At 42.0% G+C, this 13,935-nt stretch overlaps 1 protein-coding gene across 2 annotated transcripts in view; it reads right to left on the reverse strand.

Annotated features, from left to right (window-relative positions):
• Positions 1 to 13,935, reverse strand: part of FBRSL1 (fibrosin like 1) — a 560,327-nt gene that overhangs the window by 377,080 nt on the left and 169,312 nt on the right. The window lies entirely within an intron of this gene.

Below are 13,935 nucleotides of genomic sequence, written 5' to 3' on the forward strand. Positions count from 1 at the left end.
GCCCAATGATTGCTGCGTACCTGAAACGTCAGCCAGATTTACTAAGAAATCCACTCAGAGTGCAGGCAGGAGCTTTAGGTGGTAATTTCATGGTATTGGGAGAAAGGAATGAATAACTCACTGGGTTTAGACAGTCAAAACTTACCACTTTTGGTGAACTTTACCTCTGAGATTTTAGATTCATTCAAACCCAAACCACAGCTCAGCAGGTGCAAATTCATAAAAGCACAGAGTTTGCATGACTCGCTTCTAACTGAAACCACCATCTTTTTGCAAAGCAGCAGCTGTGGCAAGCGCTCTAAGAGAATAAATATTTATTCCTCCTTAAATAAAGCTGCCTTCCCACCCATGAGCGCAGGCAGAACAAAGGCTTCTCACGGACAATTAGAGGAAAAACTCCTGCCTGCCAAAGTCAACCATTGCCAGCACAGTGAAACCTGCGACACTAGCTCTACAGCTCCTTTGAGGAAAAAGGCTTCCGTTACAAATCCCTGAGGATTTCAAGCTTGTTTCATAGCCACAAGGATTATTTCCCTCCTTTCCTGGCCAGCTCTTCCTTCAGAATTCATCAATATCACTCCTTGCTGCTATATAACATCAACACGATGCATCATACAGCAGCTTCTCTTCCCAAGGGGCATGAATAGCATACTAGTACTAACCATATTTTTAAGTTCAGTTTATCTATTCGCTCTGGTTTCTGCTATTTTTATATCTCTGACTATTCATCTTCTAAAACAGTCTTTTGTGATGACAAATAACAAGATAGATCAATTCCTTTTTGCTCCAGATGTGAAGACAAATTATTTTAATTAGATAAGAAACAGCCCTTGTCACTGAAATTGCTAAAGATGCTTAGAACAGAGTACTAAACAGCTGAAACCTTATACATGTAAGTTGATGGTTTTAGTTGGATTTTTATTGTTCTTTGTTGATTTTTCTCGCTTGTGCTTCTACATACTCCTCAGAGGCACTGGACTAAGGGATCAGAACAGCAACATCTAGCTGGAGAAGGCCAGCAGTTGAACTTACAGCAAGGATCTAACTGGTGAGAGTCATATTTTTGCATGCAAATAGTTCATTTTGCAGAGTAATGGGTTTGTGCCATGCGACCTGCATGCAGACGGAGCCTGGACTCATCCTAAATTTGAAGGAGGTCCAGGTTGCAAGCAACTTTGCAAGAACCATGCTGGCACCCACAGAACCCCATGATACTTACAGGAAACGTCTGAGCACTTACCTCCTGACATGCTTTATGGTCACTCACACCAATATATTCCCCATAGCCCTTCATTCTCCACCCTTGAAGCCTGCTCTATACAGTCCCATGTAAGAGATGAAGGAAGATGTAGAAGCAAGAACCACTGGACTGACCGGCAGAGATCACATAAATATTCCTGCTGTGGCAACCAAATCGCCTGCAGATTCAGACTCAGGTAGTGCCTGTGCTCGAGGCCTGGAGCCTTGGAAGGAAGAACAAGGGCTTGCTGGAGGAGCGTGTAGCTTGGCATTGACACTGTGTGTTTCATCAATGCTGCTCACGTAAAATAAACAGGAGTTAAATCAGGGCTACTGAAGGCTCCTTCCTAGCTCCATCCCCTTTTTATCACTTGTTTCTTTGCCAAGAGTGATGTTATCCGCACAGTATTCGCATCCAGATTCTTATCTTTCATGTGGCAATATTGCAAATGCAAATTCATGTTTTCTGTTCATAACAAACAGACCAGTGACTGAGCAACCATGCACACGTGATGTCAAACCCTAATGAAATCACAGACTCCACCAATACTCAGTGACATGTTCAGACTGCAATCCCTACTGGGCATGTAATGGCAAAGACAACTGCTGAGAGCATCCTGGATTATATCCAGCCTCTTCCCTAGCAAAAGAGGGTAATTAAGCTTTTGGGTATCAACTGGAAACACTGTCTGGAAACGCTCCTTCATGCAGGACTTTCCCAGCAGAGGGCACTTTTGATTCACAGACCACTTCGGATGCTGCTTTTGTTATTCTCCATCACCATCTCAAAGAGCTGAAGCAGAGGTGGTGCTGTCTGCTTAAAAATAAAGACATCGTTGCTTTAGCTCTACTTTCCTTCCTCTCCCCTCCAACAAGTTTTATTAAGTTCTCATCTTTAATTCATGCCTGCAGCAGAGCTGATGTCACTTTTTTTTTTTTTTTTGCTATTAAAAAATGATCCACAAAGCACCAGCCAAGCTTGCAGTGGTATCTCACCTACTTTCCTTCTCTATTTTTATTTTCACTTCCAGTGATTTGTTAGCATTCATTATCCTCAAAAACTGAAAACGTATTCCAACAGAAACATGACTACAGCACTTTGAGAGGAAAGCAAACAAACCACCTATTAGATTACACGCTCTGTCCCCTACAAAGGCAGGACACAGCCCACCAGAGACATATCACAAATTAAACCCTCCAGTTGTCTGTAGGGAAATTGCAGGGTGTTAGGGACCCAGCAAAATAAACAACTTAGCAACCATTAAGGTGAATTTCCCTTTGGGAAACTGTCGTTTCACGGTGGATGCAAAGTGAGAATGATGGAGGATGTGTGATAGGACAGTGTGTGTGGGAGAATTTTCCAGCAAAAGCCCTGGGAATTGAGGTGTTTTTAACTGCTAAAATAAAAAGCAATAATAAAAAAAAGGATGTCTTGATCAACTAACGCACACATTTGTCCTAAGTTAAAACACTGGGAAGACCAAGCACCGCAGTTCTGCCGTAATTCTGCTTCGTTTGCATACAGCTGGGATGTGGTTTTTAGGTTGGCAGCACCATATAGCTGACTGAAGGCCAGACAGCCTACTTTAGGGCAGGAAAGATGCCAGGAGGCCTGTCCCCAGATTTCCTGCTATGAAATCCTATGCCTGTGCCTACGAGCGCACCGTCCTGGAGACTAGCAACTCAGAGTCCACCAGCATGCACTTGGACCCACCAGCATCCACATCTGGCATTTCAGCTTCTACCAACAGCCCTGAGGACACCTGTGGGTAATAGAAATTTCGTAGGGGTGGATCAATGTCATGCTGCAGACAAAGAGAAGCTCGTTCAATAGTAAGTAGCCCAACCAAACAAGTCATTTCCTCTACAAGTTATATAATTTAGAATCACTCTGGTTCCTCTTGGCTCATGGATGAACAGTTTTGTTTTTTCAAAAGTCAGAGCAGTGGGTGGTGTGGTCATGTTGTGTAAGATAATACAAAGAGCAGAACAATTACTGCCAAAGGAAAAGACACTGTATCATAGGCTTTGTATTTTTTACCATGTTTTTTGAGTAGGACCTCTTGCAGAATCGCTTGTTTGTTTGTGTCAAGTTTTACTGGAATGTACGCTATTACCAACCATCTTTCCAAACCAAGAGAAGCTGTCATAAATATGCTTAAATAAAATGCAAGAAAGTCATTGAAGATCACTGGGATTGTGCAATATTTGTGTAATAGTACGTCGGTGAGGAGGGTTATGGGAAAATCAAACCCCAAATCCCAGAGACTGTTGCTTTTGAAACAACAAAGAGTGAACCCCAAATACGTCAACAGTTATACTGAAGTCAACAAAGCTAAGCTAGTTTACACAATAATTCCCTAAGTATTTTATGCATCTGTTGCAGGGAAGGGGCACATTATTCAGCCTATGCAAGGCAGTGAGAAGAACTGTACAAGGCAGCATTAAGTACAGTGTTAAAAGTTGAAGTTTGGACTCAAAAGCGAAAAAATGTGGAATTAGGCCCTTTCTATGGTTCTATACTTTGCCTTTGGGGCTTGTAATAGGATATTTAATTACATGATTTTGTAACATCTTTGCTATTATTTTACAAAAGCGGTAACTGTCGATACCAGATACTTGAAGTTAGTACCACACACCAATCCTATTCTGTGTAAAGCCCAACACCGAAATGCCTCCCCACATCAGCACCAGCTTGTAAATCATTAACAATGTTGGGAAAAGAGGATATTTCCTTCCCTGTTGGCTGTTAATCACTAGCAGGCCTGAACATATATTCAGTAGCAATGATTTTAAGAAAAATACATGAAATCTGCAATAAAATGACGTTTGGCCAGATTCCAAATCCTCCATAGTCCGCAGGCACCCTTCTACTGCCTTCAGCATGCTCTGAACCACACAGCACTACGGGCTGTATTATGGTCCTTATAAAAACAAAAACCACCCAGAAAATCCTCACAGCCACCAATTTCAGTTCACACACACACACACCACATGACTATGAATATCCAAGCTCTGGCCTTCACATAAGCGACGAGAAAGCTTGGTGGCCATACTTGAATTCTGTAATTCAGACAAATGAGGTAACAAGGAGCAAACTGGTCTCAAGACTCATGGCAAAAAGATGGATATTTTAATGCAGACATAGCTCTTGACTGCATGGTCCCATAAACTGCTCTGTCATCACCACTGCGGGCGCAGCAGGAACTATCAATATTTGTACTAGGGCCAGGAGGAATTTTTATCACATCACAGGCTTCTGAAATAATAAAAAAAGCTAGCAAACAAGTTTTGTGCAAGAATGTTGAAAGAGTTTTGAGCAAACTTTTTAACACTTCCTCCGGCCCCAAGCCCAATCCTCCTGCTTCATTCGCCTTTTCCCTTAAAACATTGCTTATCCTGTCAGCCGGCCAGTGTGCCGGTGCCTATTTATCACAAGGAAAAATACATCCGACTCCCAGCTCTTGCAGGAGTGCAGCAGCCCTAAAACTTCAGCTGCTTCCACCTACCAGCGGCTTCCCTAGCGAAGGGAAAATGAAGGGATTGTTTGCATCTCTCTATAGCCCTGAAAAGCTTCGTGCCACCACTGAGCTTCTGCTGAATCGACACGGTGCCAGGAAGTCAGTGCCTGTGAGCTCCTGCTTGTTTTCAGGCCTGGCAGTGATGGATTACGTACAACCACAAGTTGGGCACAAACCAGCTGTCTATCTGTCTTTTCCAAACATCTTGCTTCAGTTTCTGTATTATAGAGGTGCCAATGCCTTGTTTCAGGATGCCTAGTGCATAAAGAGCACATATTTCTCTGAATATTTTACTGTCACACAGAGGGACTGGACTTTTTTTTTTTTTTTAAAATGCTGTTGCTCCTTCCCCAGCACATTCCCCATAATAAAAGTCTCTCTGTTCCCAGAGGCCTGAAGCTGAAACGACAAACTGCACTACAGCTTTTCCCTGCACAAAAACCCACGCACGCAGATCCCACTGTCTTCTGCTGACACGCAAGAAACCTGTGCCACACACACACACACACACACACACACCCCAACCCTCCTTCCACTCCTGCCAGGGCACTGTGTCTGTAACAGCAGCACCTCTGAACTTCACGGTCCTGCTATGTTTCCATCGTGGACTAGAGGGGAAAAAAAAGGAGAAAATACAGCGAGCATTCTCCTCCTGGCCCTTCATACAAACACTAAAGGGCAAAGCAGCATAACAGCTTTGCAAAGAGTCTAAACCTGCCATGTCCAAGACTGTATATTATCCTTTGTGTTAATGTATACAGATGCTACATGTACAGGCACATATACAAGCTCGTGTGGGATTCAGTTACTCCAAAGGATGTCTGGGGGAAAGGGCTGTAAACAACATCTATTCAAGACAGCTAACTGGGGGGGGGGGAGATAAAAAAAACTAGTTATTGAATCTGGGTCTGCCAACCACCAGGATTAAGTGCTGAACACACTTTGAAAACCCTTCCAGTTTTGCAGCAAAAGCCACGGTAACACTGCCATGCTGTCCTGCAAAGTCAAAGCAATTCCCAGGGAACACTCTGGATCTGACTGCAGCACTGCCTACATAGCAAAAGCAAAACCAAAACACAGATGAAAGACGTTGCCCCTCTTCTCTCCCTGAAGGAAAAAAAAAAAAAAAAACAAACCAAACCATCCTTCTTAGGCCGAGGAGGAGATCACAGGGAGGAAAACATGTAGGAGTCCAGACGAAAGGACAGAGCTGTAGACCAGGCATCGCTGCATCAGCTCCAGCTACACAGAGTTGTTTAAAAAAAGCATTATGAATTTTTCTCTCTCTTTAGATGTCTTGCCTGGATGCTTTAAAGCTGCCTCAGAGGAATGTGCTCTTGGGTCTGAATCCCATAGGAAATTATCCTTTGTGGTGGATGGTCTCCCCTTGGGGCCTGTCTGTGTGTTTTGCTTTCATGTAATCCTCCCACCTTGGTTTTCTAATGTAATGCTATCCACATTATTATAGCTCTTTGATACTCTCAAATGGTACTTACTCATGCTGTCGTATTTTCAGCTCTTCCAGACCGGGTCTGACTGGCTTGGATGGCTTGCGGTTCGTGCCATAAATATTTAGTTAAGTCACCAAAAGATATCACGGAGCAGTTGCATGCCAATGGCAGACACTGCATACAGGAGTGCCTAGGCCATTTGCTCTTTCCAAGTGGGATGTGCTGGTGATGTGCACGGGCATGTGCTCTACAAGAACAACAGAAGCCTAAAATATAAGCACCACTCCGTCAGGGTTTGCTGACAGCTGCTAACTAGTTTTTTGTCCTAGTTCCCTTTTCTTTCTACAACTTCTGTTCCAAGAAAGTTCAGCAGATTACATGTAAATTTTTAAGACAATTCATTACTGTGTTTTAGATCAATTTTACCAACAGCTTGCCAGGTCCAGCATCCCAACCTGTAGACAAGAATCCCTCTACACTGCCTACGACTGAAGCTTTCTCAAAAGACATGAACCTTCATGCCACTACTGCTCTCATTTGCACTGAGAGCAGGGTTTTGTGGTTTCCTTTCTAGTTCCTCTGCATCACACAACCTCAGTATTAGGTTTGCATCATCTTCGTTGTCTCACCGATGCACCATGGGAATTTAACCATAAAGCGAGCCTCCACTTTGAGTGTTCTCTTTTCTTCAATCTGGCATGAATTTACACCCTGACAAGCTGGATCTTTAATATCCCTCCTACACACATGCACAGAGACAACTTCAGTACCTCCCCCGCTCACACAGCGGATACCCTTAAAAACATGAATCAACGTTTACCCGCAGTTTTCCTACAGTGCTATCTAACTACCAGCAGTTATCGCCCATGTGTAGGAACAAACTCAAATACCACTATATGGCTGACTGCTCTCCTGTGGTTTCCCTCTTGAAAGTTATCTCCACTTGTAATGCAGGCTTAATAACAGTGAGGAAATGCAGTCCATCAGAGTAACAGAATATAGGGGACCTGGAGTCTGTTTCTAATCCTCCCGTTTGCTTGCTGGATGCCCCCGACTAATCCAGCACTCATCAGGAGCCTGCCTTCAGTTTTCCCACCTGCAACACTGCAGTAATAATTCTGAACTTTTCTGCAGAAGACTAAGAAATCAATGACAAAAGGTAAATTTTGTAGCTAGTTGATTATTACCAACAATTGTGTGCTGCGCTCAAGCTTCAAGCTTTTCATCTAATGCAGGGAAGTATTTCATGAACACAAGGCAGATAAACTTCACAGCATGTGTGAAGAGGTGAGAGTAAGCATGCTCATTAATGACACTTTCCCTTAAATTTTGAAGGCTTCTCTGAACAACATACTCAATCTTGGCCAAAGAAAACTGTGATCACATCCCAATTAAGTTGGCCCATTGCTATATAAGCTTCACCGCTACAGCTACATGAATTCCTGGCCTGAATCGGTCTAGCATTAGCAGATGTGGAGAAGAAATGGCAGGTCACTGGATCACTGCCCCTCACTTACTATATTTTATAATATATAATGTATTTGTATTATATTATTAATTATATTATTATTATAATTATATAATAGTCCACAGCAATAGGGGTTAAGTAAACCTTTCTTTTTTTTCCTCCCTCCCTTCCCTAAGGAGGGCTGATACAAAGGGGAAACGTTCAATTCCATTTACAAGATCTGTCCTGAGCCGGTGCTCAAACCATGTCGTGCGGTAGCAGTCCTCAGGCCATTCCACCAGAGAAGTGCTCTAGCAACAGCAGCACAGCAATTCTGCTTTGTCTTACTGTCAACTGTGTTGAAAAGCAGCGAAGTAGGAAGAGGTTTTGCTTCATTCTCCGCTGCACAGCAATAAATTGACATAGCACAGCTGCAGTCTGCTCAAGCTTAAGGAAGGAAGAAAACAATTTGGGGCTCACATCTGTGCAGCAACTATTAAGAGAACCTACCCATCTCTATTCCACCAAAGAACTGACCTAGCTATGCAGTTCACTTTTGCTGATGACATTAGCTTTAGGAAACTCTCAGCATGTTTATTTTACAAACAGCATTTTGCTGGGAAATTACAAAAGAATCAGAAGTGCCACTTGCTGTTAGACAACATTATAATGCAAAATGAAGCACAACCATTGTGATGGGAGAACACATTCATTAACTCAAGAGAGTTGGCACTCTTCTGATATTTAGTAGACTTTTCTCAAATTCAACCCCCTGGAATCACGTGACCTGAAAATCTGAATTTTCTTCCTTTAACAAAGCATTTTTAGCAGCCCTCATAACTGCAGGAGTTGAAAGTTACTTACCTAAAGGGCAAGTATAAAGATTTAAAAATTTCAGGTTGAAGTATCATCTATTTTCAGGGTAATATTATGTCTCTGAACATCAGATTTGGTAACTCTGAACAGCAGCATATAGGTCTTCTGTTCCTTATCTCTATATCAAAACCTAAATCATTCATTGGTTTATCTTTTAAGACAGTTTATGACTGCTTACAAAACAAAGACACTGGAATTCTCAAAAGCCATGGGCCTAATTCCCATTTTTGTTATAGCTACACAATTGTACTGACTTGCAAACTTGTGACTGATGTTAGAATAATGCAGCAATCATAATCAATTGATTCTTACATGATATAATGGTCTTTTCTACTTTTTTAAGCCATCTTTGACCTGGAAATACCTCTGCACTTTGAGGATATTCACAAGGTGTGTGTTACTGTAAAAGTACCCAGCAGTATTCTTGAAAAATTTCCTTTCTGGAAGATGTGTTTTCCAAACAGGGCCCCTTAGAAGACCACAAATGGATCTACGCGAAGTCTATTACTTCTGTAAGAAACCAAATTGGACACGTCAGGTTGCAGAGGAACAAAAGGAGATGGTCTCATCCTTTGAACATGCATTAGCAAAAAAACCCCAAAGACAAAACAAGTTTGGCTATCACTTATTTTCTTCATGCATCACCTATCCAAAGAACCAGTAGCTCAGGAGAAGTCACAAAGAAAACGAAAAAAAAAAACCAAACCACCCCAACAAAACCAAATAAAAACTCAAGTTTTACTACCTTGCAGTATATTTGGAGAGCCCACCCTTCACACTGATGTCCTGGTTTTATGCAGCATACAGAATAGCCTCCCTGGCCAGGCCACCGACAGAAAACATCAGCAAGTTGACAGGACTTAGATGAATGAAGCTTAATGACAAATGGGGAAAAAGACCAGAACAACATCGAATCTGGTTTCCTTCTGCCTTCCACAGTTTGCCTACACAACCAATAGAGCCACCATCCTTTCAGTGCTGTTAGCACTAATTAAATCTGCACAGCTAGAATGGAATACGTTAAGGTTAAAAAAAAAATTACCCTCTGAACCCACTAGTACATATCCACAGGAACTATTCATTTAAACTTCAGCTTAAATACGTATTTATCTTTGTGCTCTGAAGTCCAATATACCTCATTTTCAATTTAACCTCTCCTCTTTTATGCTTTGTAGAAGTTGTACAAGATCATTTATGCAGAGATTTAATATTTATAAAAAATTTAAGCAATTGGAAACGCCAAACATTTCAAAGGGTCAGCAATCAATGCACACAACCCCGCACCCTGTCCAACCAGAGCGATACAGGCAGAAACCATCAAGTGCACGTTAGGAAACATCCTGTGTTTCACATCTCTGGCAAAGCACAGGAAGGCCAAGTTGCAAAGAGGGGAACACAGGCCAGATCCTCCAGTAATGTAAACTGTAAAAATAACTCCTCTGACTGCAAGCTGGCTCACAGAGGCGGACTCAAATACTCACTGAAGTCACCAGGGCAGCTCGTAAGGCAAATTAATTCTCAGAAGGAGGAGAAGGTGGCAGATATGGAGCCAAGGTGGGGAAATAAGTCATTCAAAGTCCAGAACCGGAATGGAGACCTGGCCGCGCACTGCTTCCCCGGAGCTTTGTCGCAATATGCTTACCTGTGCAGTGCTGCACTTCTCTTCCCAAGAAGTACCACTCACTGAAGAGGGCGCAGTTCAGTGTGCGTTAGGCTGACGGACTAATGCCCCTTCATTTTTATTCTTTTATTGTTTTTTTTAAAGAGTAAATCAGGGGATCCATCATCCAGAGATGTCTTTCAAGTACAGACAAAAATCCCTACACTTCTTGCAGGCTGCATTCAGCCCATGTACGCAGTTGTAAAGTCACAACCTCTCCAGTGCTTTGAACCAGCACTGTTCCAGCACTGAGTAATTCAAAGCAGAAGCCCAGTGTGAAATCCCCACACAAACATACCTAGCAAGATGCTCTCAAAACCTTTGTTTTTTCAAGCTTGATTTTATAACATTTTGACAGAGTCCATAGACTGCCATTTGTACGCTTGACGCACCATCAAGAGCACTTACTTTTTTTGTTTTAATCTGAGATGTAGATTTAATAGATTTAATATTAGGTCTGCTCTGATGGGAGTCTTTGAAAGTCAAATTCCTGCTACTAGCACTTGTTAAGGGTTAGAACGGTTTCCATTATACGCTATCCAAGCCTCTCATCAATACTAGAGTACCTAATGGTCACAAAATGTCAACCTGCAACTTCTGTGTGTAATAGGAAGATATTACGCCTCTTTTTAGACATGAAATAGTAAGGAGCAAAGTGCCTTAAATAACCTGCTGAAGGTCATATGTGGATCTATAGATGACCCATGCCTTTTGTACCCCACTTGAGCAGTGTAATCAAGAAACTGCCCTTCTTCCTCTTATGATTGTGTTTTTATGTAGTATAAGTCAGGTTTGAAACATTTCTTTCCCGTGGAAAGACCCCAAAACCACAACTACACACAAACATCAACTTTTAGTCATTTCAAGAAGCCTTGTTTAGAGGTATTATTTTAGCCACTTAACCTCCAGTAGTAAGACACGGTAAATCTATGCAGTAGAACAAAATGACTTTAATTGATTAAAGAGAAAATCAGCACATGGTGTTCAGAGTGCCTGCCTCAAAATTAGAGATAAAACCATTTCAACTTGGCAAACTAAATGCTAGAAGTATAGTTTAGTAGAAGCTTTCTTAATTTCCTTGCATCAGCCAAAATTTTCTCCCCCCTTGATTCCCCCTCCTTTACACACAACTTCAAGTAAGTTTTCTGTGTTAATATCCCCAGAGAGCTGTAAACTCTCAGTGAAAGCCCAGCAAAGAATTGGAACAAATATAACATGAGATTTCAAATGCAAATTCTAAATAATACGTAACCAGGATTTCCCCCCCTGCCCCTTGTCTGGATTTATATTGAGTTTCTATCCATTCTCTTTTCTGAAGGTTTTACTGCACCAAGGAAGCTCATAATGTAATATGTGACAGCAAATGTAAGTTAATGAAAGACAGTAACTTTTCAAAGCATACATGCAAATACAAAATATTCTGCAAGTGTAACTAACATGGGCTTCTCCCCTCAAGAAGAATGCTCTTTCAAAACAGGGTCTGAAAGCATGCCCCAGCTTGGCTCTCAAGAACGCACCATGTACTGGTTTTAGTGGCTTGAACCCATTTTAACACTCAAGCATAGCTCACAAGAAGCAATATGTAAGGGTAAGCAAACAAAACACACTCCCAAACACCCTACAAGCACTGATTAGCTTCTTGGTAATACAAAATACAACTTCTAAATGTATGTGTCTGGCATGTATGGACGGCTAGTATCACCTTCATCTTGAAATAGTCTCAGCTACTTCAGAAGTCTGTGTGAGCAGAAAGACTGTAACTGATTATTTTTTCAATCATACATGTGAACATGTATCCAAATGTATAGCAACAAGCAAATCTGATTAAATCTCTTGTACTACCTACTGCAAGAAATAGATCCCTATGGGCCAGAATAGGCTAGAAGTAAAAATAAAGTAAGGTAAGTAAAGAAAAAGTAAAGCAATATGCCCACTTTGTCTTAAAAACTGCCCACCCCTAAAACCACCTCTCTCAGGGAAGCAGCGTGGCAGTTCCCGAGCGCCTGGCAGAGCAGCCTTACAGCTGTCGGGTAGCGCACACGTAGCCCAGAGCTTACTGAACCTGTGCAGATAAGAGAGAAGCAATACTTTATATTTCACTCAGATGTAGATTATGAGCCAGGGAAAAGCAAGCTTAAAAGGTGAATGGCTTCTTTTGGCATTAGCTGAAATCTCTGTATAGTCTCCAAAGAAAGCCGACAGCGAGGTCAAGCTACAGTATGGGAAACCCTGTTTTTTAAGCTCTGAGTCAGAAAAATTCAATGTGGATGACCACTTATTGAAAGGGTCATCATCCAACAGAGAGAAAATTGCTAGAGCAACAAAGAGCCCAGAAGTATTCCTCAGTTTATAGAAACCACAGAGAAGGGCAAATTCTAAATCTGTCTCCTCCTAGTATTAATCTAGTTTGCCTCCAAGGATCAATTTATCCAGTAGAAACCGCATTGTGATGGTGCAGTCAAGTTCCCCCTTCTCTGAAATCTGATCTTAAATCATAAAACAAAACTATTGTTTTATGGCTGCTCGCTGACATTTAAATATTTCTCTAGCATCGAAAGCATAGCTCAAGCACTGCACTGACAAGCAAGAAGGGCAGATGTGGGCTCTTGCCCCAAGCTAGTTTTTTCAGTTTTCCTCAATGGAGCAACCTTCCTTTTTACTATACTCTAGGTGACTGCACTGTGCGTTGGCATTCTCAGGATGTTTACAGAGTCAGAGCTTAGGAAGAACATTTACAGATTTCCCACTAACTCCCAAGGCCCTGAGTATTTCCCTATTGGAGAGGAGTTGGCAATGCACCCAGTCTAACGATAACTGTGCCCATTAGGCTACGCCTGCACCTGCACTGCCTGTGAAAGAACAATCCTAACGTAGCACTAACCTTGCCCAGGCGCTCTCATACCAAGAGCATCAAAGCAAAACTTGAATGGGCTCCTCCATGGATCCTGTAGCAGGACTTTCCATGCATTAAATGACTCACTGTGAGACAAAGCCAGCTCACCGAGTCTTACAGTAGAACATCCCACTGCAGTGCAAATAAAAACCTTTTATATCTGAAGGCAGATATCCCTCCCCCACAAGTCCAACTTTCTGCAACTGTTCCCCTTTCTGATATTCATTCTTAAAGCATCGTTATATTATTCTTCTCCTCACTTGCTCACATTGGTGCTCCCAAAGCAATGAATTTGGTTTGCTAATTACTGCAATCAGGGGAGATGGGGAACATGAGGCACAGATTAAAAAATTGCTCAGGCTGGGTTCTTTCTTAGCACTTCACCCTTTTGATATATCCATGTGGTGAGCTTGAACACTGAACAGCACTTGACTCAGCCTCAGTTTGGAGTAGGGAGAAATTAATTGCAATCTAATAGGATTCAAATTGGTACAAGGGATCCCATCATTACAGGACAAGAAAGAGTAAAACTGCAGTACATTAGCCAGCTAGCAAAGGGCTTCGGTCAATGCAGTGGAACAGGCAACACCATCGCTGAGACATGATGAATTGGTACCTCAATAATTGTAATTTATTAGTTGGTGGTGCTGAACTAGCATACGAACCAGGTGGGAACGGACTAAACCTACCCAGTGTTTGCAGAAGGAATGACATTCCCTTTGCAAGGTCTAACTTGAAATAATTTTACACTGATGTGAAGATGTGTCACAGCTTAATTCAAGCAGCAGTTATGTGTACTGGAGGATGAAAGTGTAAATCAGCAGCAGACTGGGAAACAGAAGGCTCCC

This window comes from Gymnogyps californianus, chromosome 16, assembly GCF_018139145.2.
Source record: "Gymnogyps californianus isolate 813 chromosome 16, ASM1813914v2, whole genome shotgun sequence".
Classification (NCBI taxonomy): Eukaryota; Metazoa; Chordata; class Aves; order Accipitriformes; family Cathartidae; genus Gymnogyps; species Gymnogyps californianus.